General features: G+C 43.5%; 1 protein-coding gene across 3 annotated transcripts in view; it reads right to left on the bottom strand.

Moving 5' to 3' along the window:
- The window catches only part of RNF144A (ring finger protein 144A), a 731,556-nt gene that overhangs the window by 666,650 nt on the left and 37,318 nt on the right, over positions 1-27,588 (bottom strand). The window contains exon 2 of one of the 3 annotated variants that reach the window (XM_044070579.1): positions 13,925-13,984. The exons of 1 other annotated variant lie outside the window; for it this stretch is intronic. The gene's annotated coding sequence lies outside the window, so the exon portion shown is untranslated. Of the gene's footprint in view, positions 1-12,978; positions 13,042-13,924; positions 13,985-27,588 lie in introns of those variants that run through there. One more of the 3 variants, XM_044070560.1, reaches the window with a different exon arrangement.

Here is a 27,588-nt window from a genome sequence, read left to right as displayed (position 1 = left end):
GAAGCTATGGGGGTAGGTTTTACTGTAGACATGTTGGATTCTTATTAGCCTCTGTTTTCTTTGTCTGCTCCTTTCCCCATTATGTCTCCCCTCAGTCAAAGGAGAAAAGGGAGTTGCCTGTGCAAAAAGGAAGATAACGTACAGCTTTGCAGGTTCTAGTCCTTCAATCCATCAGAAACATGAGGGCTAAGAAAGAAGTAACTAAAAGTCGAAGAGAGTGAGATGTTAGTTTCTATACAAGTCTTGACTGGCAAAGTCTGTACGAATGCCCAGTGAGATTCTGGTCAGAGTTACTTTTTTTGGGGCTGAGTAGGAAAAGTCCTTACCTGATGTTTGCTACTGAAAGCAAGAATGCCCTAGTTTGGAGAAAGAGGTCAAAGTTTGCAACCAGTTAATGAGTTTTCCATAGCAGCATGTTCAAAAAGATTTTTACCCCTTTATCCACATTTGCATTTTTGACTGTACAAATTATGAATATAAAGATGAAAAATATAGCAGGCTGTCTGACATTAAGAGAGAAAGTACAGTTGTGTACACTTACCATAAATGTAGATGTTAGAGAGTGTATTCACTGTTGCAGTCATCACCTGTGGGTTATCCCCTGCTGTGGTAGCCCTCGGACGGCCCAAATACCAGAGTCAATGTTTTCCTGCATTGGCTGCTGTTGCTTGCTGTTTGACGTCAGTGCTATAAAGAAGAGCAGCATACATCATTACATCAGTTTTTCATGCCCTAACCCCATCAGAGACCCAAGTAAATATGATAAAGTGGTCCTGGTGGCTAAAAGCCATCTTTTGAAACTTATGTCTCAATTACAAAAAGATAGAAGGGAAAGGAGGGTGGGAAACCAAGACTGCAACAGTGAAAACACTCAAACATCTACATTTATGTACACAACTGTACTATGTTCTTCATGTTTCACTGTTGTAGTCATCACCTGTGGGAGGATTCCCAAAGCTGAGAAGAGGAGTGGTAGGCTTAGAAAGAGACCTAGGAATGGGTCAGCATGCCCTGCAGAACTGCAGGGGTAAACCCTGCCCTAGCCTTAAAAAAACAGGAGGTAGGTGGTAATGCTTGGTAAAGGTATGGACAGAAGTCCAGGTGGCAGCTTTCTAGATGTCCCTGGTGGGAACTCCTCTGAGGAATGCTTTGGAAGTGGAGGCTGCCCTAGTGGAATGGGTTCAAATAGACTTAGGGGGTTTTCCCATGCAATCTATAGCAGAAATGGATACAGTGCAATATCCATTTGGAAATGGTTTGTTTTGAAATAGGCTTTCCCTCTGCCCTTGGAGCAAAGCTGACAAGTAGTTGGTCTGTTTTCCTGAAGGGTTTAGTACAGTCCAGATAGTATCTGAGCTGTCTGTGCACATCTAGTGAGTGCAGAATTCTTTCCCCCTTGTTTTGAGGGTTAGGAAAGAAGGTGGGTAGCTGTATGGCCTGGTTGAGAGTTGCATTACATGCCACCCTGGGCATAAAGGAGGGATTAATCCTTAGGGAGACCATGTCTGCATGAAAGATGACGAAGGGCTCAATGGCCATCAGTGCCTGAAGTTCTGAAACTCTCTTGGCTGAGGTGATTGTCTTCCGGGAGAGGAATCTTAGTTCTGCTGAAGCAGCAGGTTCGAAGAGTGGTAGAGTTAGTTTTTCCAAAACATAATTTCAGGTCCCAGGCTGGAGTGGATGGCCTTCTGAGAGGTCTGATATTAGAAGCCCCTCTGAGGAATTGTTTAATCAAAGGATGGGAGAACAGGGTCTGTTCTCTATCAAAATGAGCTGAAATGGTGTGGATTTTAATAGAGAAGGAGAGGCCACTATTACGTAGCACCACTAGGTAGCCCAGGATAAGAGGGATGGAAGGCTGTGAGGTACTGCCCCCTCTGGAATGACTCCAGCAGCAAAATCTTTTCCATTTTCCTGCATAAGAATTTCTGGTGCTGGGCCTTCTGGCCTCTGTGATAATATCTAGGACCGGTTTGCTTAAAAGGGGCCCCTTGTTTGCCTTTAGAGTACTAGCCATGCTGACAGTCAGTCTGCAAATCTGGGTGCACCACCCCCCCAAATTTGAGTTAAGAGGTCTGAGATCAGGGGAAGCTGACTGGGAGGCCTCTGGAATAAGAGGCAGAGGAGGGAATGCATACACAAAGAGGGTGTTCCAGGGGAAGGTCAAGGCATCCACCTTCCACGCAAGGTGGTGATACTCCCTGGTACAGAATTTTTTAAGCTGATGATTGAGATGCAAAGTAAAGCAAAGAGATCCACTTCCAGAGTCCCCCACACCCGAGGGATGTGTAAAAAGATTTTAATGTGGAGCTGCCATTCATGGGGGTCCAGTAAGTTTCTGCTTAAGTGGTCTGCCAGGGTGTTATTGATCCTTGGCAGGTATAGGGCTATCAGGTGTAGTCCTGTGAAAGAGGCAGGTCAGCCAGAGGTTCATGGCTAGCCTGCACAGAGGATAAGATTGGGTCCCTCCCTGTTTGTTGATGTACCACATTACTGTGGGGTTGTCCGTTTTGATAAAGAGAACCCGGAGCTGGGTTTGAAGGAAGTCAGAGCCTTTTGTACTGCCATAATTTCCTTCTGGTTGATGTGTAAGGGAAGGTGCTGTGCACCCCCAAAGACCTTGGGAGTACCTGACTTCTAGATGAGTGCCCAAAGCTATGTCTGAGGCGTCGGTGGCAATGGTTTGCTGGTTTGGCCAAAGGGTGAAGGAAAGACCCTTGTACTGAGCACAGGCCTCTGTCCACCAGAGAAACTTGGCCCTTATACAGGGGATCAGAGGAAGAGAGGTCTCGAGGCGGAGAGTGCCGACACCAAAGGTTCTTTAGGTTCCATTGAAGTGTTCTCATGTGAAGCCTGGCAAGCGGAATTAGAAAAATGCAAGATGCCATGTACCCCAAGGCTTGCAGGAACTTCCTGGCAGTGAGGCGAGTCCTGGAAACCAACTGGGTGAAAGAGAGCAAGAATGCTCTGCTTTTCTGGGGATAGAAGACCATTTGGGATTTTGTGTCCAGCAGTGCTCCCATGAAAATGATCTTCCTGGAGGAGGTTTGGTTTGATTTCTTCTCATTGATGGTATACCCCAAGGAGGTTAGGAGGGTATTGGCAAAGAGAAGGAGCTTTTCTTTGCAGTCTGCCTGACTGAGGCAGTTATCCAGATCAGGACAAATGTGTGTATTTTTCTGTCTGCAGAAGGCTATGGCCAGGGCTAAGCATTTGGTGAATACCCTGGGAGCAGTAGATGAGCCAAAGGGTAGTGCAGATAACTGAAAGTGTTGCAAGCCTGCTCTGAAATGAAGGAATTTCCTGCAGGATGTGGAGGTAGGTATCTTTTAGATCTAGGGTTACTAACCAAGTATCTTTTGTCAGCATAGGCAGCAGCTGCTGTAAGGTTAGCACCTTGAATTTGGGGACCACCAGGAAGGTGTTCAGAGTGGATAGATCCAGGATGGGGCACCAAGTGCCCTCTTTTTGGGAACAAGGAGTAGTCTGGAATAAAAGCCTTTGCCTGTTTGATCTGAGGGGACATGTTCTACAGCCCCTTGGGACATGAGAGTTTGGACTTGTTTCAATGCCTATGCCCACTGATTTGGAGGTAGGTCTGGGTACTCTCTTAGAGCTGGGAGTTCGTTAAAGGAAAATTTGTATCCTTGAAAAAAGACCCATTGTTCCTTTGTTACAGAAAACCAATTTTCTTTGCAGAGGGAGCGGCTTCCCTCCTAGTGTTTGGTGAGAGGGCAGAGGGGAGAGAGAGTCATTGAGAGTTTTTACCCTAGAGGGATGGCTTAGAACTTCCTACCTTTGGAGTGAAAGTGGTCCACTGTTTGGTTCTGGGGTGGGAGTCTGGGTGGTCTGTCCCTGCGGGGCTTACCTTGCCCCAGTCTGCTACGTGCAGGAAAGGACCAGTGTTTTGAGGGAAAATTCCTGCTGAACCTAGGAGGTTGTATCTGAAGGAAATTTGTTACTGTTTGCATAGATTTTGCTTTGTCTCCATCTTTTCAAGTACCTCTTCTGCTTTTTCTCCAAACAAGCGGTCCTTATCCAAGGGTGCATCAAGTAATTTAGATTTGACATGATCAGGGGAGAGGTTGTTCCTTCAACCATGCATGTCTCCTAATGACAGATCCTGACACCGATGCCCTGCTTGAGGCTTCTAGGGTGTCATATCCACAGTGTAGTGAGTGTTTTAGCCACTTGACAAGTACAGTGCAGTAAATCTGCTAACTCTTTCAAACTGGCACAGTCAGGAAAGGTAGAATTTTTTTGATTTTAACAGTTCCAAAGTGTATTGTTCATATTTTAACATGGGAAACTGACAGTTGAGAGCTCCGATAGCAAAGATTGCACAGGTGTATACTTTTTTTTTTTTTTACCCCATCTGTACAGAGCTCTGGAGTCCTTGTCACAAGGAGTTGGATTCTTTGTACAACTAGCTTTAGCTCCTCTTGGTCCCCGTGTAATGACCTTCGGGTCTGCAGCATGATTTCTGTATAGGTATTTGTGAGAATCCGGTACTCTGCAATACCAGTCAAGTTTTCTGGGAGCAGGTGGGAGGGCATCAGGAGTTAAAACTGGATTCCTGGAAGACATATTCAACCACCTCTAAGATAGGAGGGATGGCCAATGGTCTGTTCTGGGGCAGGTCTAGAAACTCTCAGTCTTTTCTTAGACTGAGGGAAGTCCTGGGAATTCCAGTGGAAATGCTCCCTGAGAGTGTGAAGGGTTTCCACAAAGGAAACATGTTCTGGTGGGGAGACACAGGGAATGGATTCCTCTGCATCTGAATCCTCATAAGCAGTCAGAGGTCATTCCTCTTCAAAATCTGAATAATCAGACTCCTCAGAATCCTGTTCTGTTAGTATTTCAGGAGAAAGGTCTCTTTTCCTTTTAGAAGTTGTGGCCTGACTACCCCTGATAAGGGTGATAAGATCCTCTGCCATTTTAAGCATTTGAGTTTGGGGAGGAGGAGCAGGAATAACATGGTGGCTAGAGGTAGCTGGGACAAGCCTTGCCTCTAGTCCTAAGAGAATCTAAGTCTGAGAGGAACGGTAGTCAGAAGACAAGATGTTGTTTTTGTCTGGAATGGGTAGTGCAAGAGGCCTTCTTGGAAGCTGGTGCCTGCATCATGGCTCCGGACCCATCCGAGGCAGAGACAACCAAAGGCTCGGAAGGCTAAGAAGATTTCTGCAGCATACCGGACTCAAAGGGTCTCGGTAGAGGCCTGCGAAGGTATCGAATCGGGCATCAGGGGCTGAGAAATCCGGAGAACTGAAGACCTGCCTAGCGGTAGAGTCGTCGGAAGGCTTGGCCTTGTGTGGTCCGTCTATCTTTATCCTTACGTTTCTTCGGAATGTCTATGGATGGTTGGCTGACTGATGCCATTTCAGAATGCATGGTTGGCTGACTGATGCCATTTCAGAATGCAAAGATGAAAGACTAAAAATCGCTGGCTACAATAAGAGCTCTACAACCAATGGTTCGACCTGGCAACGGTGGATGTCGCGATCTGGGCCTAAACAAGTGACGTAGTACAAGTGGAAGTTTCGGTGTGGTATTTGCTTTTCACAGAGGAGACAATTGTTGGATTTCCAATTGGGTACTTGGCTTTAGATGTTTTCAGCTGTAAGTCAAAACTCTGGTAGTGACCGATTGGCACATTTCCGAACTTCAGCTATGGGCTCCACGGTAAGCAAGACTGATGTAATGCCATCAACTGCTCTCCTTTATAGCACTGACATCAGACAACAAGTGACAGCACCAGATGCAGAAAAACAGTGACTCTGGTATGGAGCCCGGCCGAGGGGTACCACAGCAGGGATAACCCACGGGAGAGGACTGCAACAGTGAAACACGAAGAACATCTGCAATTACATTTATGCTTAAATCACAAGATAGTCCTTGGTACATTTTCTGTGTTCAGTCATGGAAGGGGACCTACACTGAGCTGTAAAGTCCCCTTTATACCATTGTACTTACTAGTTACTGTGTGTGTTTCAAATATTAACTGTAAGGATTACAAAAGTTGGTGCTTCTTTCCTCCATTTGTAAAGTATGCTTTTGTTTTTACATGCGCAGTGTGTATTTGTATTGGTTACTTAAGAGCTTTCACTCTCCTATCAACAGTGGTTGTGCTGGAAAAGTACAGTTGTGTGCACTTACCAAAATGTAGATGTTAGAGTGTATTCACTGTTGCAGTCCTGACTTTTGGGATTTCCTGCTGTGAAAGCCCTTGGCAGGCCTGATTAAAGATTTTCTGTGGTAGTCTCCCAGGCTGGCAGATGCCCTTACCGAAGTCCGTATGCTCAGGTACAAAGGGAGCCAGCCTGCATCATCACTTCAGTATTTTCTTGACCCATTTAGAAGCCCCCAAGTGCACCCTAGAAGGGCGAGGATAGAGTGGCCTCAAAGAGGCCCCACGTGTTACTGGAAGCAAACCACAGTTGAGAGGTGTAGGTCCTTGGTTGATTGTAGTAGCTTAACCAGTAGGCTGAGGGGGTAGGTGGGAGGGAAGGAAGACTGCAGCAGTGAATACACTCTAACATCTACATTTATGGTAAGTTTACACAAATGTACTATGTTCTTTATGTTTCACTGTTGTAGTCCTGACTGTTGGAAGATTCCCAAAGCTTTAGAGAGAGTTCATAAGTTGGTACTAGGTTAATCGGCCCTATGGTCTATACAAGCCTAGCCGTAACAATTCCCTGTCTATTTCTTCCTACACTATTTACTTCCCTGGATCCCTGTGGAAGGAGATAAAGGAGAAGAGAGGATTCCCTGCAGGACTGCAGATGCAAAACCTGCTCTAGTCTTGGAAAAAGTCACCAGGTGGTAGTGCCTAGTGAAGGTATGCATAGAAGACCAGGTGGCTGCATCCACGATGTTCTTAGCGGGAACCCCTTTGAGGAATGCGGTAGAAGTAGCTGTGGCCCTAGTAGAGTGTGGCCTAATCAAATCAGGGGCTTTTTACTATGGTGGCTGTAACAGAAAGACATGCAGTGGGAAATCCATCTGGAAATGGTTTATTTAAAAAAACTGGTTTTCCTTCTGAGCCTGTGGCAAGAATAATAAACAGCTGGTCTGTTTTCCTCAAAGATTTAGTCCTGTCCAGGTAGAAGCATAGCATTCTATGTACATCCAAGGAGTGCAGCAATCTTTCTCCTTTGTTTTGAGGGTTGGGAGAGAAGGTAGGTAGATGGCCTGATTAAGAGACGCATTAGTAACCACTTTAGGCATGAAGGAAGGATCAGTTCAGATAAGAGCTTTATGGAAAATAATGAAAGGCTCCACTGCCATTAGGGCCTGCAACTCTGAGATCCCCCTTGCCGAAGTGATAGCCAGCAGTAGGACTGTTTTGCAGGTAAGAAACTAAGTTTGTAGAGGCTGCAGACAGGAGACAAGTTAAATTTTTCTAGGACAAAGCTGAGGACAAGGGAGGAGTGGGTTTTCTCTTGGGGGCCTACTGGGGATAACTCCCCTAAGAAATTCTTTCAGCAAAGGGTGAGAATAAATTGCAGGATGACTAGGGAAGTGGGTAAGATGGCTGAGGCACACATCTTGATAGAAGAATGAGAGAGGCCTTTCTTCACTAGGATGGCCAGGTACTCCAAAATGTTAGAAATGTTAACAAAATTTGGTTGAAGCTGGTGTTTCTGGCACCAAACCAGAATCTTTTCGCATTTATTCAAGTAAGATTTATTGTGCTAGGTCTTCTAGACTCTTAAAATGGTTTGTAACTGCTGACACAACTTGGAGGTGCCATAGGGTGCTGTGGAATAAACCAGGCTGGGAGTCTGAAGGTTGGGGTGCACAACCCACCCCTTGCTCTGGGTGAGCAGGTCCACCCTCTGTGGTAACAAAGGCTTTTGACTGGTGTGCTCAAGGAGGAGAGGGAAGCAGTGCTGCCTTGGCCAGTCCAGTGCTATCAGGATGGCCTTTGGGCCCTCCTGCCTGATTCAGAAGCACTAGAGCAAACAGGGTAAAGGTTGAAGGCATTAATGAAGAGATGTGTCCAAGGGAAGAAGGAGGCATCTGTTCTCCATGCAGATGTCTGACTTGTCCTGTGCAGTACTTCTTCAGGTGAGCACTGTACTTTCTGGCAAATATGTCCCCTTCTGGGACTCCCCATTGCTGTGTTATGGATTGGAAAACTTCCTGATGGAGATGCCATTCATCGGGATCCTGTCAGATACCTGCTGAGGTGGCCTGCCAGGGTATTCTTTTCGCTCAGCAGGTATTGTGCCATGAGGTGCAGGCCTAGAGATTATGCCGTCTCCCAACATTTGCATGGCCAGGTGGCACAAGGCATAGGAATGCATGCCTCCCTGCCCGTTTATGTACCACATGACTGTGGTATTATCTGTTTGTACTATTAGGACCCTTGGGTCCCATTTGTCCTTGAAAGCCAGTAAAGAGTTTTGCACTACCATGAGTTTTTCCCAATTTATGTACCTCTTTCCGAGTTAAGCGGGCCATAATCCTTGAATTTGGAGGTTTGGGGTATGGGCCCTCTATGCTGTACTGGAAGCATCTATAATGAGGATTTGGCTCTGGGGAAAGAACCTACAGGGTAGGCCCTGACTTTGGGTACAAGCCTATATCCACCATGCAAACTCTTGCATGAGTCAAGGTATCAAGGGTATTTGGGCATCCAGGGGTTGATAGCTCTGGAACCACATGCTTTTCAGGTACCACTGCAGCTTCTTCATGTGCAGCTTGACCAGGGATACCACGAGAATTTTAGTTATTATTTAACATTTGTTAACCAGGAAAGTCCAACTTGGAACAAAGCCAATTTTCAGAGGAGGTCCAGGGAGAAAAGCTCCAGACGCATGTCTTTGTAATGTGGGAGGAAACCAGAGCACCCAGAGGAAACACACAAGAATGCAGGAAGAACATGCAGACTCCACACAGAAGAAACCCCAGCTGAAAATTGAACCCGTGAACCTCTTACTGAGAGGTGACAATGTTACCACTGCGCCATCTGAAAGCCTGGACATGGGACTGGGATACAGGATGCCATGTACCCTAGTGCTCTGAGGAATTCCCTTGCGGAGATGTTTTGATTTTCCTGTATCTGTAGGAAGTCATCTGTTAAAAAGGTGACCTTGTCCAGGGGGAAGGAAGGCCCTCTGAAAAGAGGAGTCCAGGAGGGCTGCCAGGAAGACTGGATGGGACAAGGCTGGATTTTTTTGAGGTTTAGAGTGAATCCCAGAGAAGTCAGGAGGTCCTGTGTGAATTTCAGATCTTAGGAATCTCTGCAGCTTGTATTAGGCTATCGTTCAGGTAAAAGTAAATCTGGACCCCTTTTGGTTCTGCAGTAAGTAAAGATCGGTGATAAGCACTTTGTGAAAACCTGTGGAACAGCAGAAAACCCAAAGAGCAGTGCTGAAAACCGATACTGACAGGATCTAACCCAAAGAGCAGTGCTGAAAACCGATACTGACAGGATCTTGCTCTGAAATGAAGAAAGCTTCTGTGTGACTTTTAAATAGGAACGCATAAGGAGCCATCCTTTAGGTTTACTGAGACCATGAAGGCCTGAGGAATTATCAATTGGTAGTAATTTCTGAAGTGTCAGCATTTTGAACTTGGGAATCCTGAGGAAGTCATTTAAGCTGGACAGGTCCATAATAGGATGCAAAGATCCTCCTTTTCTTGGGACTAGGAATAATCTTGAGTAAAAGCCTTTTCTTTTTTGTTCCTCTGGAACGGACTCCACCATTCCCTGAAAACATAGAATTTGCATCCATTTGACAGCACGAGTTTTTTTGAATTGGGGGAAACATCTGGGAAACCTTAGTAAAGCTAAAGGCTCTTTGAAAGTGAGTTTGTAACCATTTGCAATAATGTTTACAACCCTCTGATCTGAAGTAATGCGGGTCCAGTTTTGGAAAAGAGAAAGTCTTCCTCTTAGTTTTAGGGTGGAGTAGGGGGAAAGAGAGTCATAACTGCTCTCTGGCTAAGGGCTGTGATCTAGAGGGAAAGAGAGTCATAACTGCTCTCTGGCTAAGGACTGTGATCTAGAACTCCCTTGCCTGGGTGTTTCAGAGGTCCATTGCCTAGATCTCCTTTGGTGATGCCTTTGCCTGGAAGCTCTATCTTTTTCAGGGCTTTTCTGTTTACTCCTAGGCTGGGTAGGAAAGGACCAATTCTTTCCAATAAAGTTCCTACTGAATCTAGGTAATTGTACCTGCAAGAAGTCCTTAACTGTTTGCCTTATCCATCTTTCTGAGACCTGGTTTAGCTTTTGGTCCAAAACGCTTGTCTTTTTGTCAAGGGCAGCGTCTAAGGGATTAGCCTTTACATGATCAGGGAGAGATAACTCTTTAAGCCATGCACGTCTCCTAATTACTAAACCAGTGACAGCTGCCCTGCAGAATGCTCCCATGGCATCATAGCCACAATGCAGAGAGTGTTTGGTTACCTGGAAACTGGAGAGACACAAGTCCAAAAGTTCCTTTGAAAGATTTTAATCTTCCAGGATTGCAACTTTTTGCTTGTTGTTCAAGGATAGTGTGCTATTCAGTGTTGTGTTCCTTGATTGTATGATGGTTCCTTTTTGCACTCCTCTACTTCCTTAGCTACTATATTGTATTAGTCCAGTTGTCTAGTCTTCCTAGCCCCCAGACATGCCCTTGAATCTCCCTAGAGCTTTGCTTACCATAAATGTTCCTAGCTATCACCGTGGCCTTTAGTCATCCTGTGCTGCATTCAGAATGAAAGGTGTCAACAATGATGTAAAAAACAGATTTGCCCTTCCTAGAAATATTATAGCTAAACTTCAGCCTGCACTGATGGCATAGAGAAATGCAATCCTGACTACAGTTCATGCAACTCAGGTTTGACTGTAGGCTGTGGTGCTTTGTACTGAAAATTGGAAGGATAAAGGTTCATAGGCTGGTACTAGGCTATCGGCCCTATGGCCTATACAAGCCTAGCCATAACAATTCCCTGGATATTTCTTCCCACAATATTTGCTTCCCTGGACCCCTGTTTAGCAGGGTGACTGGCATGATCCCCGGGGTGAATTTCCTATCTCCCATCCAATCATCAAGGTTCCTTTTGAAGACTGCCAAGGAGGCACTCTGCTTGACATGTATGGGCAGTCTATTCCAGAGTATGGGGAGTCTGGAACCTCTCTCTCCAGCATGTTTTGTTCATTGTGATAAGGTTTAGATCCCTGGAGCGTGTGGCTCTGAGGCATTGGGATTTCTTGCAGTCCTAACAGCTCAGGGTTTGACATGGCCTTGTATGTTAAGCAGAGATTGCCCCTGAGTAGACGACGGGCCACAGAGCATAGCTGGAGTTTTTTTAGATGGTCAGCATAGGGCATCTGCTTACGGTCAGCATAGGGCATCTGCTTTAGGCCTGCAATTCTTTTAGTGAGGTATTTCTGCGGCCTTTCCAGCTGTTGCAGATGTCCTGTGAGGTACATACCAAACGGGGCATTGTACTCTATAATAGGTCTAATAAGGGATGAGTACAGTGGGACAGTGACCTTTTTTCTGGATGAAAAGCCCTTAGTGATGAGGTGTGCCACATAGAAGGATTTCCTGACTGTTGTGTCGATGTGGTTATCTAAGGTGAGACCACTGTCCACCTATGTCCCCAAGTCTCTCACCACACTTTCGGTATTTAGTGTACTTCCACCTATGTGGTAATTCATGGGTACATGGTTTTTCCCAAAGGGGAAGGAGTCTCTATAGGGGGTGGGGTGACGAAATTGGGGTTTCCATCTGGTTTGTTCCATTCTTCAAATTACAGGGCTTTGGCTGGAGAGCAGGAGCCTGTCATGATGCAGGGATCCAGAGCCAGGAAGATATGGCCATGGCCACACCTTTCCAGACAGGTGGTCCCATAGGTGATGTTTGTGGTGATGCAAGTGCCCACATCACCAAGAATGATTTTAGGTCATAAAATTAAAAAGCAAACAATGCTACTACTGCGAGGCTGATGACAGGAGCATAAATCATCCTTCTAGTTTCCTGAATTACTGCTCCCCCATGGATAGTGCAGTGGCTGATCAAGGCGAATCTTGATGGTTTCGAGGCACAGGATTAGAAACAAAAAATATTGCTAAACTTGATTTTATATTTGGAAAAACTGCACAGGATTTCAATTAAACTTTTAGTACACATTACGTTTGCCTACCGTGAATTCTGTAACAAGATATTATTTTGTCTGCAACAAAGTTCCCATTTCAGCTCTTGTTAACTAAGAAAAAGGGAGGCTGCCATTAGCAGAGCATGTACTAACTTTTACGAGTTGTACAGCCAGCCTGTCAGCATGCCTACGTACTCGGCTTTAATTTTTCTTTAGATAAATATCAGCAAAGTATCACTGTTGAATAGAAATGGCCGTCTTGTGTGATAAACCAGATATCCTGGAGGAGCAGCAATGTGAAGCTGCTAATAAGGAATGTGAGGGAAAATGAACAAAACTGGGAAACTATTTCAGAAGACGAGACATGGCATCGCTTAATACTTTTTCCCAGTAAACTAAAGTATAAAGGAGAAAAAAAAAAACTTGCATCATCACAAGGAAATGTATGTAGGAAGAGTTTCTTCCGATATGGACAAACATGGACCAACATGTTCAGTGCAGTGACCTCAGTAAATTGCCAAGTAAAAGGTGTTATCATGGGCACCTTCTGTTAGCCCAAAAAGGATGAAGAGGAAGCGATGTGACTTTTCCTGAACAGATGACATAGCTGAAATGCAATACAGATGAGCCAGTAGTGGGCAGCAATAACATTTCTGGAGTCATGGATGCAACCCAGGGCTGCAAGTGTGGGATAAAGTTGCACAGAAAGAGTCAAAACATGTAAAAGGAAAGCTGATGGGTAATGGGTTAGATGACACCGAATATACACTTTTCCCACAAACACATCACAGCAGGTCAGACACAATACACTGCTGTAGTCAGAGATGAAGGTGGTGTAGAAAATCTTTCTTCTGGAAAGAAGCTTTCCCGATCACTCACCAGTGGTAATGGGAGTAAGATTAGAGGAACCAGATTCAGTGGCAGAAGAATCCTTTTGATTGGGTATCTGTGGCACAAATTGGCTAGACAAAATACAAAGATGATTTTGGTTAGATAAGACAGCAAGTCCCTGGGGATGTATTTGGGCATGTGGAGGAATGCTAGCAGGATGTGTGGTGGGACAGCAGCAGAGGATCAGCCAAAGAGAAAACATGAGACAAAGCACATACATTAATATCAGCATTTCATTCCCCAGAGTAGAATTTGCAAACTTTAACTGAAATACATTTCTTTTCATAACTACAATGCTTCATACTTCAGCTACTAGGCTGTGAAGAGGAAGGGCTATGGGCCGTCACCCTCACAAAGCTGACATCAACATTTAATGCGCAACAAACCACTACTATGGAGCATTAGTTCTACACCACTGGTACTGTGGAAGGCATAAGGGCATTACAGGAATGCTATGACAGTGTGAACGTACAGAATTACGTAGCAGAGGGGATGACAACAGAAATGCAGGCACTAGAATGCATACACAATATCTGACCAATATTAATACCACATTCACCAATGCAGAATTCACAATATTTGACCAAGTACCACATTCACCAGTGCAGAATTCTCAAACTATCACACTGAAAGGAAATGGAAACTGAAAGTAGGAAAGAATGCAATAGTTGGTCATCTACTAGACTGCAAAAGGTGCCACGTAACAGACAGCAATTACAGATGTTAACTCGTGAAACAGTGCCATTAGTATTTAATGTCACAGAGCCATTAGTATGGGGTTGGAATCCTACCACTAGTACCAGTTAATATACAAATGTAACTACATTTAAATACACACGATTATTACCCTTTATTACTGGGTGTACATTAATCAAGCACTGACACACCCAAATGTTCTTTACACTACACAGATACAAATCAGAATTATAATTACCGGCTTGCCATGATTTCTTCTATATCTCACGGCCCTCCAATTTCAGATACTGTTGGTAAGCTGGCAATGAAACAGAATTATTTTTACAAAACACACATTGTTTTTCAGAATGGGTGGTAAATGACAACTCTACAGCACCAATTCCTATTCCACAATCATATGCAATACTGGTCACCTGCTAATGAAAAACAATAAGAACCACAATCCTTACTGTTTACCCTTTAAAAAAAAAAAAAAAAGTAAACCTTTAAATATTTTCCATTAGCATTGAGTAGTCAGCCATTAAAAGGGTGGACACCACATGGCTGAAAATGCATCAGCAAATTGTAATAAACCCTTAAACTAATTAACCATCAGTGAAAAACATTTACAGTTGGGTAATATGCTTTACTTGGACTAAACAAGTCATTATTCTCACAAATAATCAAACAGTACAAGACTTGCAAAGGAAATTGGAAAAGATATGAACAGACAGGAAAGACTAGTCTCCAACTGCTTTAATTTAAATAAAATGGCCTTGTCTAGCTTTCATCATGAGAACGAATACTAAGAGTCTATACAGGTAACTGATCAAAAAGCTCCGTCTCACGGGATGCACCAGCATGCTGACAATTCCCTTAACCAATCAACCTTACTGTTTGGGAGATGTATGAAAAGGAGAACCTATTTCCTTTGTCGGTCTCTATTCACATTTTGGAAAGTGCTTTCTTATTTTGGAAAAGTGCTTTTTTATTTCCTCCCAAAGTTACTTATTAAAGGGGGAGTGGATATGATTCAGCATGTTACAGTCCAAATTAGGAAATAACCTTTGACCTCAGAAATCTCCAAGAATCAGCCTTTGCAACACTACAATCAACTAAGAAGCAATGACTAGTTTCACTTTTAAACTGCAATACATCGTCACACTGAAAAAAAGTATACAATCACTTTCCCAACAGTTTCTACTCCCAGACCCATCATGCCAAAGTTTACTAGCTTTTTAAATTTAGTGCACATTTGTATTACTTTCCACTCCTGTGTGTTCATATTTTCATTTGCTTTTGCACCTCTGCATTTCTGCTGTCTTCTTCATTTTATACAGTCTCCATTTTCATTCTCTCATTTACTTAAGCTTACATTTTTCTTCCTTTTCAGTTGTTTACAATAATCTCTACTACAATAACTTCTGCTTCGCCAGGCCAATTTTTTTTTCCTCTCTCATGTTACTGTAAAATTCATTACCGACTTGGGTTGTGACTGAAAACGGTAGCAAAATCAGCCAGGTCACTTACCCCATTAACAAAGAATAAATAAATGCTTCTTTTAATCTTTTAAAACAATTACTAAAATTTAATATAGCTACAGTACAGTTTGGATTACTTTCCATGCATTTCCTTTTGGAAGAGGATTTGTGCAGTTTGTAATGGTTTTTGTCAGTCTATACACATTTTGATTTTTTTTAGCTCTTCTTTCAAAGGAAGAACACAATGTCATGTGAATAGTATATCAGTAGTCGAGAGTCTCAGCTTCAGCAGCATATCCACATCTCAGTTGCTTTTCGACAAAATACGAAAGTTAAAAACAGAGAAAAATAGTGCATTTAGAAACGGATTTTCAGACAAACTTATAAAACTTAGCAATTCTGCACTTGGGAGTGAAGAATATGCAAGAACAACAGTTACGATCCCAAGTGGATTCCAAAAATCAATGAGAGATGCTCAAGGCCAAAGTCTTACACCATAGTCAATAAATCATGGCTGTGAAAAGGCATGCTAATCAAATCAGTGCAAGATTCAGAAATGCTACCAGCCTGGAAATATAGATTGTAATGCAAGGAGGAACTGCCAGCACAGCTAACTGGAATTGTGTAAATAATTGTATGTTATTTGTGAATATCAAACTAATTTATAGAACATACTTGTGTTACAAATGTATTGGAACTCTTTCATGTGTAGATCAAACTGCTTTGTACAGATATTTGTGTTGAAAAGGTATTTGTAAAAGTGCTTCTGCTTTAAAATGTAGCCACAGCGTGGCCTATTGGAAGAAAACAGAGATGTACATGCACTATTGTAACTGTTTAAATGTATATGTTAACAGATCAAACTGGTGGGTTAACCTCAGATCAGCAAACTTAAAAAAAATATTTAAAATTAAATTACTGTACAGGCTTGACCATAGAGGGGCCCTCTCTCAGGTTTCAGTGCAGCTAGAGACAAAAGTCTGTACTAGGAAGCTTTCTGTATGGTCTTTCTGGAGTGAACCAATTGCTACTATGAAAGCATGAAGGAATGCAATTGTTTTAGGACTTCCAGCATCTGCTACAGATATAAGCAAAAGCCCTTGTACAAGTACTTTTACAGGTAGATGCTAAATACTGCCAGCTTCAGCAATGGGGGTTTTGCCTGGGTTCTAGAAGTCAAGATGACAATAAGTGAGGTCATTCTGCAAGCTATCCCAGCAGGAATATTTTAGGTATTATTTCAAGAAGTTTCTCAGTGAGAGAATTCTGTCTTGATCTGACAACAAGAACCATTCAACACATATGCCTTGCTCTAAGTTATTAGGATACAGTAATTCTCTTGGATACATTCAGAAATAAAAATTAGTTTAGACATTTTTATTTATTGGAGATTATCCTTCAATACTATTTTAAATATTTCCCATGATTTTGAACTCATTTTATTATCTAGTATAAATATATTTAAACCTTTTACTGTACCTGATCTGTGTAGAGTTATTTAAATTTTGGGAGTACTCACATATTCATTTGGTGACACTGTGTGGGCAGCTCCTAACAGCCTTGCTCTTGATCAAACTACCATTTGTATTAGTATTACACAGTAAGATAGTGCCCTAAAGTAGCTGATAAGGAGTGACTGGTGGCAGTGGTAACTACCTTAAAGTCTGGGCAGAAGGGGGCATATCTAGTAAATCAAAGCTCAGTGTGTGTATCAGCTACTTGGGCAGAGACATGAAGCACTGGCTGGACAGTGCTGGAGGTCTTGGCTTGGTCACTCAGCTCTCAACTCTACAGCTGTGCCAGTGGGGAGTCTTACTGGGGATTTGGAGATAGAGGAAGAAACCAGCCCTGGACTGACTGTGATCTGTGTGTGCTTTTAAGGGAAATTACACTTGATGCAAGGAGCTGCATCTGGAAATACTGTGTGCGCGCCTGTTAGGCTCTCAGTGAACATCCCCCACTTTTGGCAGTGGTGAGGATTGAGGCTCCTGGATTACTGGATGGCAGAGGTGGGTCATCATACTTTAACTGGCTGGCAGTGATGGGATTACCACATCACACATTGGAATTCAGTGGTGTAGATATTGAACTCCTGTACCCTGTAAACAGTGGTCACTAAAGAAGGTGTTCATACTCTCAAGCAGGCAGGCACACAGTAGACATTCAGAGTTTCATATCACAATAGTAGTTGCATTTATTTTTTGTTAGCTTAGTTACTCAGGGAGAGCAGGCAAGGGTGTCAGCACAAGATTACAGCAAGCAGACAAGGAGGCAGTTGGCTGAGATGTGCCAAGCCAAATGACTGGTGCATGCCAACCTGACTAAAGAGGAAATGAATGTAGCCACAGCTGCATCACAGACCAGTAACCAGGAAGACAGCTAGACTGGCCTTGGGGATGTACAGCTCTCAAAAAATGGGACAGTTTTTTTTTCTCAGAGGACTTAAACTTGGAACTGGAGGCAAACATTTTGGAAATAGACTCAGCAGAAAGACGGAGATGTTTGGAGGCTGAAGAAAATGAGAGGCAGAGGCAACAAGAAAAGGAGATGCTGACTCTTCGCCAGGGTCATGGAGGTAATGGGGAAGGGAATAACCAAACTCCAGAAGCAATAAGGTCAGTAAATTTCTTCCACAATTTTCATAGTGATAATTTTATTCATATGTTTGTAGGGATTTGTAAATATAATAATGTTGATCAAGGGCTCTGTGTACGGTTCCTGATCCCCTAACTCCATCATAAAACTAACTGCCATTTCTAAATTGTCTGATACAGACTGCTTAAATTATAATACAGTTTAAAAACTGTTTATTGGAATGCTTTAAGTTAACATTTGAAGGTTATAGAAAAAAGTTTTGTGAGCATAGACACAAAGGCAGATGAAAGTGTGTGTGATTATACTGCTGAGTTAAGCACTTATTTTCATAGGTGGGTGAGTTTGTGTCAGGTCACCACTTATAAAGAGCTATCATACCTTTTGGTGAGGGAAAGGCTTGTAGCACTTAGCATAAGGATATGAGAATCTGGTTGTCAGACAGGGAATGCAGCACTGCAGATGAGTTGGGGAAAAAAAGGAGACCTATACCTAGCAAGCAGAGCATCCCTGCACAGGAAAGGGATACCCAGTGCTGCACATGGATCTAAGGGAACCCATGGTGGGCAGCCTAAGCCACCCCAACAGAGTCCACCAGTAGCAGGGGAAGCCATTAGTTCAGGTACATGACCAGGATCAAGGGTTAAATGTTTTAACTTTAACCAGTGGGGCCATGTAGCATACAGATGTCCATGGAGGCAAGGTGGGGGAGCCAGCAAGTGGGAATGACAGTGGTATGTTGTCTGGAGACAACAAGGGTACCAAACTACCACAAGAGGTTATATCCTTCCTTAGTAGATGGGAAACAGGCCAATGCTAAGAGAGAGCCTCTGACTTAACCACTGTGAACCCTGCAATGGTTAAACAGGAGCACTACTGGTTTGGGCAGTCTACTCCAGTCACAGCTTTAGGAGGGACCCCATTCCAAATACCTTTGTCTAAGGTTCACCTTGACTGGGAGGGTGGAAAAGGAAGCAAGCATGTAGGTGTGTTTGAGGATATCCCTGCAGATGTCCTGATAGGGAATGATTTTGATAATGTAATACCTTCTGCGCATGCAGTGACACAGTCAGGCTTAGAGACAGGCATGTGGTTCTGATAGCCAGGGGAGGGGGGTACCAAGACAGACCACACTCGAAGCCAGGACTGGCGAGGTGGTTACTCCAGGGAGGGAGTGAAGCTGTAGCAGTGAGACTAAAGGTAATCCACAGCTGCTTGTGGGTAGTGATGCTCCCTAGGACAGAGTGACTGCAAGGGCAGAGGTGAGTAGTAGTACCCAGGCTGACAGTGAGGCACTGCTGTCAGAGGATACCAGACATCTTGTGGAAGGAGAGCTGTGAAGGGCTGCAAAGACAGAATTGAGATAGCTCAGCTCTCAGACCCTAGATTACAAGGCTTGAGGGAGGTAGCTAAGGAGGCACCCGATTCTCAATGAAAAGGGGAATCTGTACAATGAAACAAAGTGTTATTGTATAGAAAGTGGGCCCCTGAGGAGGGCTAGAGGGTGACAGAATACAGCAGTTGGTAGTGCCCAGAGCCTGTCTGGCACTTATAGCCCATGACATTTCCTTTGCAGGTCATATGGGCATAATGTGTACCAAGAGATGCATTATGCAGAACTTTTATTGGCCTGGGATTTCCAGGGAGGTAACAGGGTACTGTAGGACAGATGCGTAGTGCCAAACATGTCAAACAGTAGGCAAGGCAGGAGACCAGGTGAAAGATCCTTTGATGCTTCTGCCTGTGATTGAGAAGCCATTTCAGAGGGTAGCTACAGATATTGTGGGGCCTCTGAGTATCCCAATTTCCAAAGGAAAGAAGTTTATCATAGTGGTAGTAGATTATGCTACCAGATATCCTGAAGTGGTGGCCCTATCCTCCATTGAGGAAGAAAGGTGGCAAATGCTTTGTTAGAGATTTTCAGCAGGGTAGGTTTCCCAAAAAGAAATACTGACTTGACAGAGGTGCCAATTTCATGTCAGACCTGCTGGCTTGTCTGTGGAAGCACTGTAGGGTGAAGCACCTAAAGACCACCCTCTACCATCCACAGACTAATGGTCCTGTGGAGAGGTTAAGCTCTACACTGAAGACCATACTACAGGCATTTGCAGACCAGTTTAAGAGGGAATGGGACAAATACTTGCCCATCTGTTTGCCTATAGAAAGGTGCCCCAAGAACCCACAGGTTTTTCATTCTTTGAGTTACTGTATGGGCATAGGGTGAGGGGACCTCTAGATTTGAATTGATTTGTGATAAGTGGGAGGGCGAGTGGGAATCTCTTTTGTGGCAGGACAAGGTTCAGAGAACTCATGGGCTTGACGAGCCCAATAGCAGATAAAGGTCTGGTATGACAGGAATGCTCATGCTAGAGAGAGTATGCTGTGGGGCAGTAGGTTATGGTTCTCATTCCTGTCGGACACAACAAGCTGCAGGCAGGATTATACTGGGTCTCAGCACAAGGCTGAGGCCTGAATTGCTTAGCAAAGGCCATCTCCAACTCCACTGGCATTCCATGTAATGGGGTACAATGTCACCACTACAGTAACCTTAACAAGCACATGCAGGACCTTCTAAGCTGGTGAGAGGCTGATTTTAGGACAGGGAACACCACCCAGTTGTGCAAGTACACTGATCCATAACCTGTCTAGGATATGGGATTAATAATCTAGCCAGCCAACACAGTTACTCATTATGTTTTTAGATTTCTTGTTGTACTGTACAGCAGCAAAGCAGATAGCTGCAAACCACAGTGTGCCAGGAGAGATTAACTTGGCCACAGTGAGGCAAAGGCTAAGTAGGAGTCAGCTACAAATTCAAGGGAGAATTTTAATTTTCATTCCCTCAGGCACTTGCATTTTGAACAGGCACACCTCAACCTTCATCTTAAGCATGCATGCCTTCTCCAGTATCTACTGCTGCTTGGTTTAGACAGTGAGAACACCAGCTTAACCGTGTGTGTGGGTTCAGTACCCAGAAGCAACAATTAATATTTTATAAATATTTTTTTCAGTAATAAAAATAACAGCAATATCTTAGGAAAAATGAAATTATGGTAACTGCAGTTATTAAATTTAGAATATATATTTCCTATTAATCATAGGGCAATAGGCTGCTGTTTCTTAAATCATAGCAATAAGATTTATTTTAGGACACATATACCTTTCCATCATGTATAGATGTGACAAAGATATACAATAGCAAATAATCATAATTACGTACTTCCAATCTACTTAAACAGTACTGTGGTATGCCATATATCGAATCATCTAATTTGCCTTCCCCCACACTCTCTTTTTGGGGGTTATAACTCATCTGTTTGTATAACTTTCTGCTGAAAATTCATGAACAGCATAGATATGTACCTACACAATGGCAGCAGAGATACCCACTCGGGAACACAACCTGTCCATATCACCTCCACAATCCCTGCCCTAGATGCTCCAACTGTATCAGATAACGTGCACCGCTACCCTCCAGGAGCACTAGTGGTGGAGATGGCAATTTTGTGTCACAGAGCAGGGGCGGACAGGGCTGGTGGAAGAAATAGTGGAGAGGGGCCATTGTGCGCCTATCAGCAGGGTTGAAAAGATACGGAGTTGCATCACAAAAAATGATGCCATATCCAGTACTGACCCAGGAAACTGCTGCAAGAGACAGTGACGACAGTTCTGAGGGGGGAGGATTAGAGTAAAGCTAGACATGTGCATTGCTTGTTTCCTCTACCTATCCCCAACCATGGTGTCCCCAAACATTTTCTCTTAGTCACCTTCCATGTCTGCTTTGTATGCCCTGTAAGTCTGAGAATGCCTCCTACCTAACCCCGTCATTCCTAAAGCACCTCTCTGAATGTAACTCTCTCCATCTAAAATAATTAAATAAAAATAAAAACGGGCACCTTTCCCCAAAGCAAAGCAAAAACAAAAGAAATAAATAACTATGCCCCATACATAGCCCTCCACTTCACCTGTCACCTTGACACAACTGATTTGGTCCATTTGGCCATACAACATTACTCTGTTATTACTCATCACCAGTGTGGTGACTGTGCAAAGTCATGAAATTGTGTGTACAACTGTACATTTACATTGTGAGCTGGATAGCTATGGTGCTCTCACAGGACCATCGTGTAAATTTCTGTATTATTTTCCCCATGTCCTTCCCTCCGATTGCCAACTCCACTTTCACCACTGTCCTATTCACCCATTTTTCACAAGTTTAGACTGGTCAAAAAATAGATTCACACAGTACACATGGCCAGAAATGGCCCATGGAAAAGCCTTTAATTTATATCCTTAGCATTTGAATGTAGTTTGGCACAGAGCAGCAATGCTGAGTGACAGTAAATGCCATTTAACTTCTTGTGCAAAAGCTGAAGATAAAATCTGTGGTCCAGTTATTTTCACTAGAATGTACTTAAATCCACTGTGCTATGGGAAAAAGAGTATAGACAGTAATGTGATACAGTTAATGGAACAGTTCTTAGGCTGCTGAATGTTTTAACACATTTAACTCCCAACTACAGTCTTATGGAACATTTGCACTTAAATCAAAGCATGCTGTGAGATGATTTTGCATGATGTTATAAGAGTGCCTTCTACAAGTGCAACTAAGTCTGCAGTCGTATTTCAACTCCACTGTTGAAAAATAAGTTGAAAAGGTAACTGAACTTTGTACTTCTTAGGTTTCAGAGTGGAGTTATAGCATGGTCATATTTGACTCTGCTTGCAATGCACTCTATTTCCCGTCATTACAGCAAGCCAATTCTATACACCTTTCATCAAGCAAATGGTGGCAGCCAACAGGATTCTTGAACTCCAAGCCACCACTTGCATAACACCTCCACCCCAGATCTAAATTTTCCTCTGTTCTGTGCAAATAGAGGACCCAACAACAGATATTCCCTTTTCTTATTCTGACTTTTGCAGAATCTACTGTTAGATCCCTCTATTTATTTTCTGCGCCGTTTTGAGAAATATGGGTGGTCTGCCACAGTCACAGTCTCAGAAGAAAGTCAGATGAAATAGCCGCAATGGAGATATGCGACATTGAAAATGCATTTGAGAGGTTAAAGGGAAAAGCGTTCGCTTTTTTTTTTTTTGGTTGAATGTCTCATTATGGTAATGGTACATACCAGGAAATGTTACTGAAGTGTTGTTGGGGAAACATTTTAAAAGAATAACAAAACACCCTAAAGTGGTAGAAAGAACCAAAATTAAAAACACTTGTAACTGTAGGTGGTGATTACAAAAATAAAACTGAACAAAAGGAAACATTGTGGCAATTAAAGCTAGGGGGCTGATAAAAATTCTTGGATTAAATGCAGCATTAAATATTTTCTCAAAAACAAGTGGAGAAAGGTTTTAGATACGTAAATTATTGTGGAAGTTTAATAGCGGTTTTTAATTACATAAGGTTTTTAAGCAGAAGCGTTTATTTTAACATTTACAGATTTTGGCGGTTTATTTATTGTTAGTATCCTTAGTTGCCACCCCTTAGAAATGCTGTTGAAGTGGCAGTAGCCCTAGTGGAATGAGGCCTAATCCCAGCTGGAACCTCTTTGCCATGATGGGAATAACAAAATGCAATGCAAAAGCCAATCCACCTAGAAATAGTTTGTTTTGACACAGGTTTGCCCTGTGAACTTAAAGCAAAAGAAACAAGTAACTGTTGAGACTGCCTAAAATCTTTAGTCCTGCTCAAATAATAACGCAATTGCCTGTGTACATCTAAAGTGTGCAAAATCTTTTCCCCTTTATTTTGAGGATCTGCAAAGAATTAGGCAAATGAATAGTTTGGTTTAAAGCCACACTAGAAACCACCTTAGGCATAAAGGAAGGATTAGTGCGTAATGATACCCTGTCCTTATGGAAAATCAAAGGGCTCTACTGCCATAGGGCCTGCAACTCAGACACCCTTCTTGCAGAAGTAATAGCCAACAGAAAAACAGTCTTCCATGACAAATATTTCAATTCAGCAGTAGCTGCCGGCTCAAAAGGTTGTAGAGTAAGTTTTTCCAACACAAAATTGAGATCCCAAGCAGGAGTAGGAGCTCTCGTGGGGTCTTATATTCTTTGCCCTCTAAGAAACTGCTTGAACAAAGGATGCGAAAACAAAGGGGGTCACAATCATAGTGAGCTGAAATTGCTGCAGCATGAATCTTTATGGAAGAGAAAGACAAACCTTTGTCCAATAACTCAGTAAGATATTGAAGAGCCACACTCAAATTAGGCTCTGAAATCTCCAGATTCTTTGCTGTACACCAAAATAAAAATCTCTTCCATTTTTCTGCGTACACTCTCCTAGTACTAGGCCTTCTAGCTTCCATAATCACATTTAAAACTTGTTGAGGAAGCTGAGACCTTCCATGTTTCAATACAGAATATGCCAAGCTGTGAGATGGAGAGATTGAAGCTTGACATTGAGCAGATGACCGTCCTTCTGAGATAACAGATGAGGAATCAGAGGTAAAAGGCCATGGAGGCTTCTTTACAAGACTCCTTAGAAGTGGAGTACCAGTGTTGCCGAGGCCAATCTGGAGCTATCAAAATCATCCTTGGCCTGTCCTGTCTGACCTTTAGTAATACCTTTGGAAGAAGAGGTAGAGGTGGGAAAGCATAGACATGAAGGTTTTCCAACTGAAAGACAGAGCATCCACTTTCCAAGCTGTGTGATGAAACCCCTTTGTGCAATACTTTGGCAGCTGGTGGTTTAGTGGAGAAGCGAACAGATCTATGTCTGGAGTTCCCCATGACACTGTCAATTTCTGAAATACATGAAGATCCAGTTTCCACTCGTGGGGATCCATGATTTGTCTGCTTAATACATCTGCTAGGGAGTTCTGTGCTCCTGGCAGAAACCTTGCCTGAAGAGTCAGTTGCAGGCTTAGCATGATCTCCCATAAAATCATTGCTTGCCTGCATAGAGGATAAGAATGTGTTCCCCCTTGCTTGTTGATGTACCACATGACAGTTGTGTTGTCTGTCAGAATCAACACCTGCCCTGCAAGAAGTAACTCCTTGCCCGCCATCAATGCAAACTGGACTGCTAACATCTCCTTCATGTTGATATGTAGATGCTGTAGTCTGGCAGGCCACTTGTCTTGTATCCACTTTCCATTTAGATGAGCTCCCCAAGCAGTGTCCGAGGCATCTGTCGTTAAAATCTGACTAGCCTCTCGGCGGCTCACAGAGAGTCCCTTGTTTAGGTGACATTCCTGAGCCCACCACAAGAATTCCTTTTGAAGGCAAGGTATTATTTGAATGACAGTGTCCAAATCTTGGCAGTGCTGTGTCCATACATTTTGAGATACCATTGCAGCTTCCTCATATGCAGTTTGGCATTGGGAAGCACCAGAATACAAGATGCCATGAACCCTAATGCTTGAAGGACTGTCCTTGCAGTCAGCACGGACTGATGAGATAGTTGATGGAAGTAAAGTGACAGACTCTTTTGTTTGTCCGGGGTTAAAAGGCCATCTGGGCTGCTGTATTCAGTCTCACACCCAGAAAGCACATGTCTTGAGAGGGTACTAGACTGGACTTTATTTCGTTCACAGAATACCCTAGGCATCTTAGCACTGCTATGACATATTCCAGATGCTGTAGAAGGTGTTCTTTTTCTTGAAGCAGAATCAGGCAGCCGTCCAAGTAAGGATTAATTTGGATGCCTTGAAGCCTGAAGTAAGCTATCACTGGAGCCAGAACCTTTGTGAATACTCTGGGCAGTAGATAAGCCAAAGGGCAATGCAGAGAACTGATAATGAAAATCTCCAGTTGAAACGCAGATACTTTCTGCAACTTAGCCTTATGGGCACATGAAGGTAAGCTTCCTTGAGATCAAAGTTACCATCCAGTGATCCTTGCCCAGTAGAGGTAACAGTTGCTGTAACGTCAACATCTTGAACTTGGGAATGTCCAGATAAGTGTTGAGGATAGATAAATCCAAAATTGGTCTCCACGTGTTCCCCTTCTTTGGTACTAGGAACAGGCGAGAATAAAATCCAAGCCCTTTTTGACACAGGGACTGGCTGAATAGCCCCTATCTGGAGTAACTGAGAAACTTGCTTGAGAGCCTCTTTTCTTTGTGGAGGAGGAACATCTGGCATGCCTTTGAAAGGGGCATTGTGTGGAAATAAAATCTGTACCGTGATGAATGATATCCAGCACCCATCTGTCTTGAGTGATTAAATCCCAATTTTCTTTGAAAAGAGACAATCTTCCTCCTAAAGGAGCTGCCAGGCAGAGTCCACTGGCAGCTGAAAAGGCAGGTCATTGGTTCTGCTTACGAAAGGACTGACCCCTGCCCTCACCAGAAGTCTGAGCAGGTGAACTGTCTGATCTAGGCCTAAAGGAACCTTGAGCCCTGCCCCTACCACGTCTAGATCTACCCCTAGACTGGGAACCATAAGCAGGATATGTCCACCCCTTAGCAGGCCAATTTCTACTAAACTTCGGAGGCTGCACCTGCAAAAAATCCTTAACAGTCTGCATAGACTTAGCTTTGTCCTCCATTTTCTTTAAAACTGCTTCCACAGGCGGTCCAAACAACACATCAGACTGTAAAGGAGCATCCAAAATCCTGGTCTTAACATGCTCAGCTAAATTCTGATCCTTCAACCATGCATGTCTGCGAAGAACAGAACTAGTAGCAGCCACCCTCGAGGAGGAATGCTTACCCACTTGTTCAGACACATGAACCAAATCCAGCAATTCTTTACACTCAATACCTTCCGCCAAAGCATCCACCTTAGATTTCAATTGTGAAAGGAGATAATTCTGATATTTCAGCATATGAAATTGACAATTCAACGCCCTCATGGCTAGAGTGGAAGAAGTATATACTTTCTTACCCCACCTATCCAAAGCCCTTGCCTCTTTATCAGAGGGTACAGGATTTTTAACAACAGAAGCTTTAACACCTTTAGGCCCCTGAGAAACAGTTTCTGGGTCCGCCCTGGGACTCTTAAACAAATACTTATGAGCTTCGGGCACCCTATAATACCTATCAGGCTTAACAGGAGCAGGAGGCAAGGAATCAGGGTTCAGAGAAGCCTCTGCAAAACATCCTCCACCACATTCAACACAGGAGGAATAGCTAAGGGCCTATGCTGAGGCAAAAACAAAAATTCCCTAAGCCTTTTTCTGGAGTCAGAGTAATCTTGGCCTTCCCATTTAAAGTGCTCCCTCATGGAGTGAAGAGTCTCTGAAAATGAAAAATCCTCAGGAGGAGAAGCTGAAGGAGTGGAATCATCCACATCAGAATCAGAATAAGCAGGAAACTCTTGCAAGTCTTCCACAGAAGACTCTGAAGCCTGTGAACACTGTTCAAAACTATCAAACTCCTGTTCCACCCTAGGCCTCTTATCAGGTGGGGCATAGAACCTCTAATCAGAGTAATCAAATCTTCAGCCATTTTAAGCATATGTTTCTTAGGCACAGAGCCGAAATGCTAGGAGAAGCCCCTACAGAAGCTGAACTTGGCCTTCCTCTAAAAAGCTTTGGAAACAGAAGGAGAGGCCCTAACTACCTTGGGAAGAGAGGGAAGAACAGTTACCTGAGAAGCCCCCTCAGCCTGGCCTACTTCCTGAGAGGGCACATCCTGTAACAGTAAAGTATCTGCCTGAGACTCCATAGAGACTCCTGGCAAAACCTCTGGCTCCCTGAGCCTTCTAAAGGACCGGCGTCCGGGACTGCGGTTCCTCACCCCTAGACTTCACTGTTTTGTCCTTGCGCTTCTTAGATGAAGCAGGCGTGAGCATCCGGCGGCATAGTATAATTACAGCAGCTTCCCAAACACTAACCTAGCACAATCAAGCCTCCTCTTAGTAGTGCGCTTATTAAGTCTAGCGCA

Source organism: Protopterus annectens, chromosome 1.part0 (genome assembly GCF_019279795.1).
Source record: "Protopterus annectens isolate FY-2018-M chromosome 1.part0, PAN1.0, whole genome shotgun sequence".
NCBI lineage: Eukaryota > Metazoa > Chordata > Ceratodontiformes > Protopteridae > Protopterus > Protopterus annectens.
The sequence above is the reverse complement of the archived record's forward strand: the minus strand, read 5'-3'. Positions and strand labels throughout refer to the sequence as shown.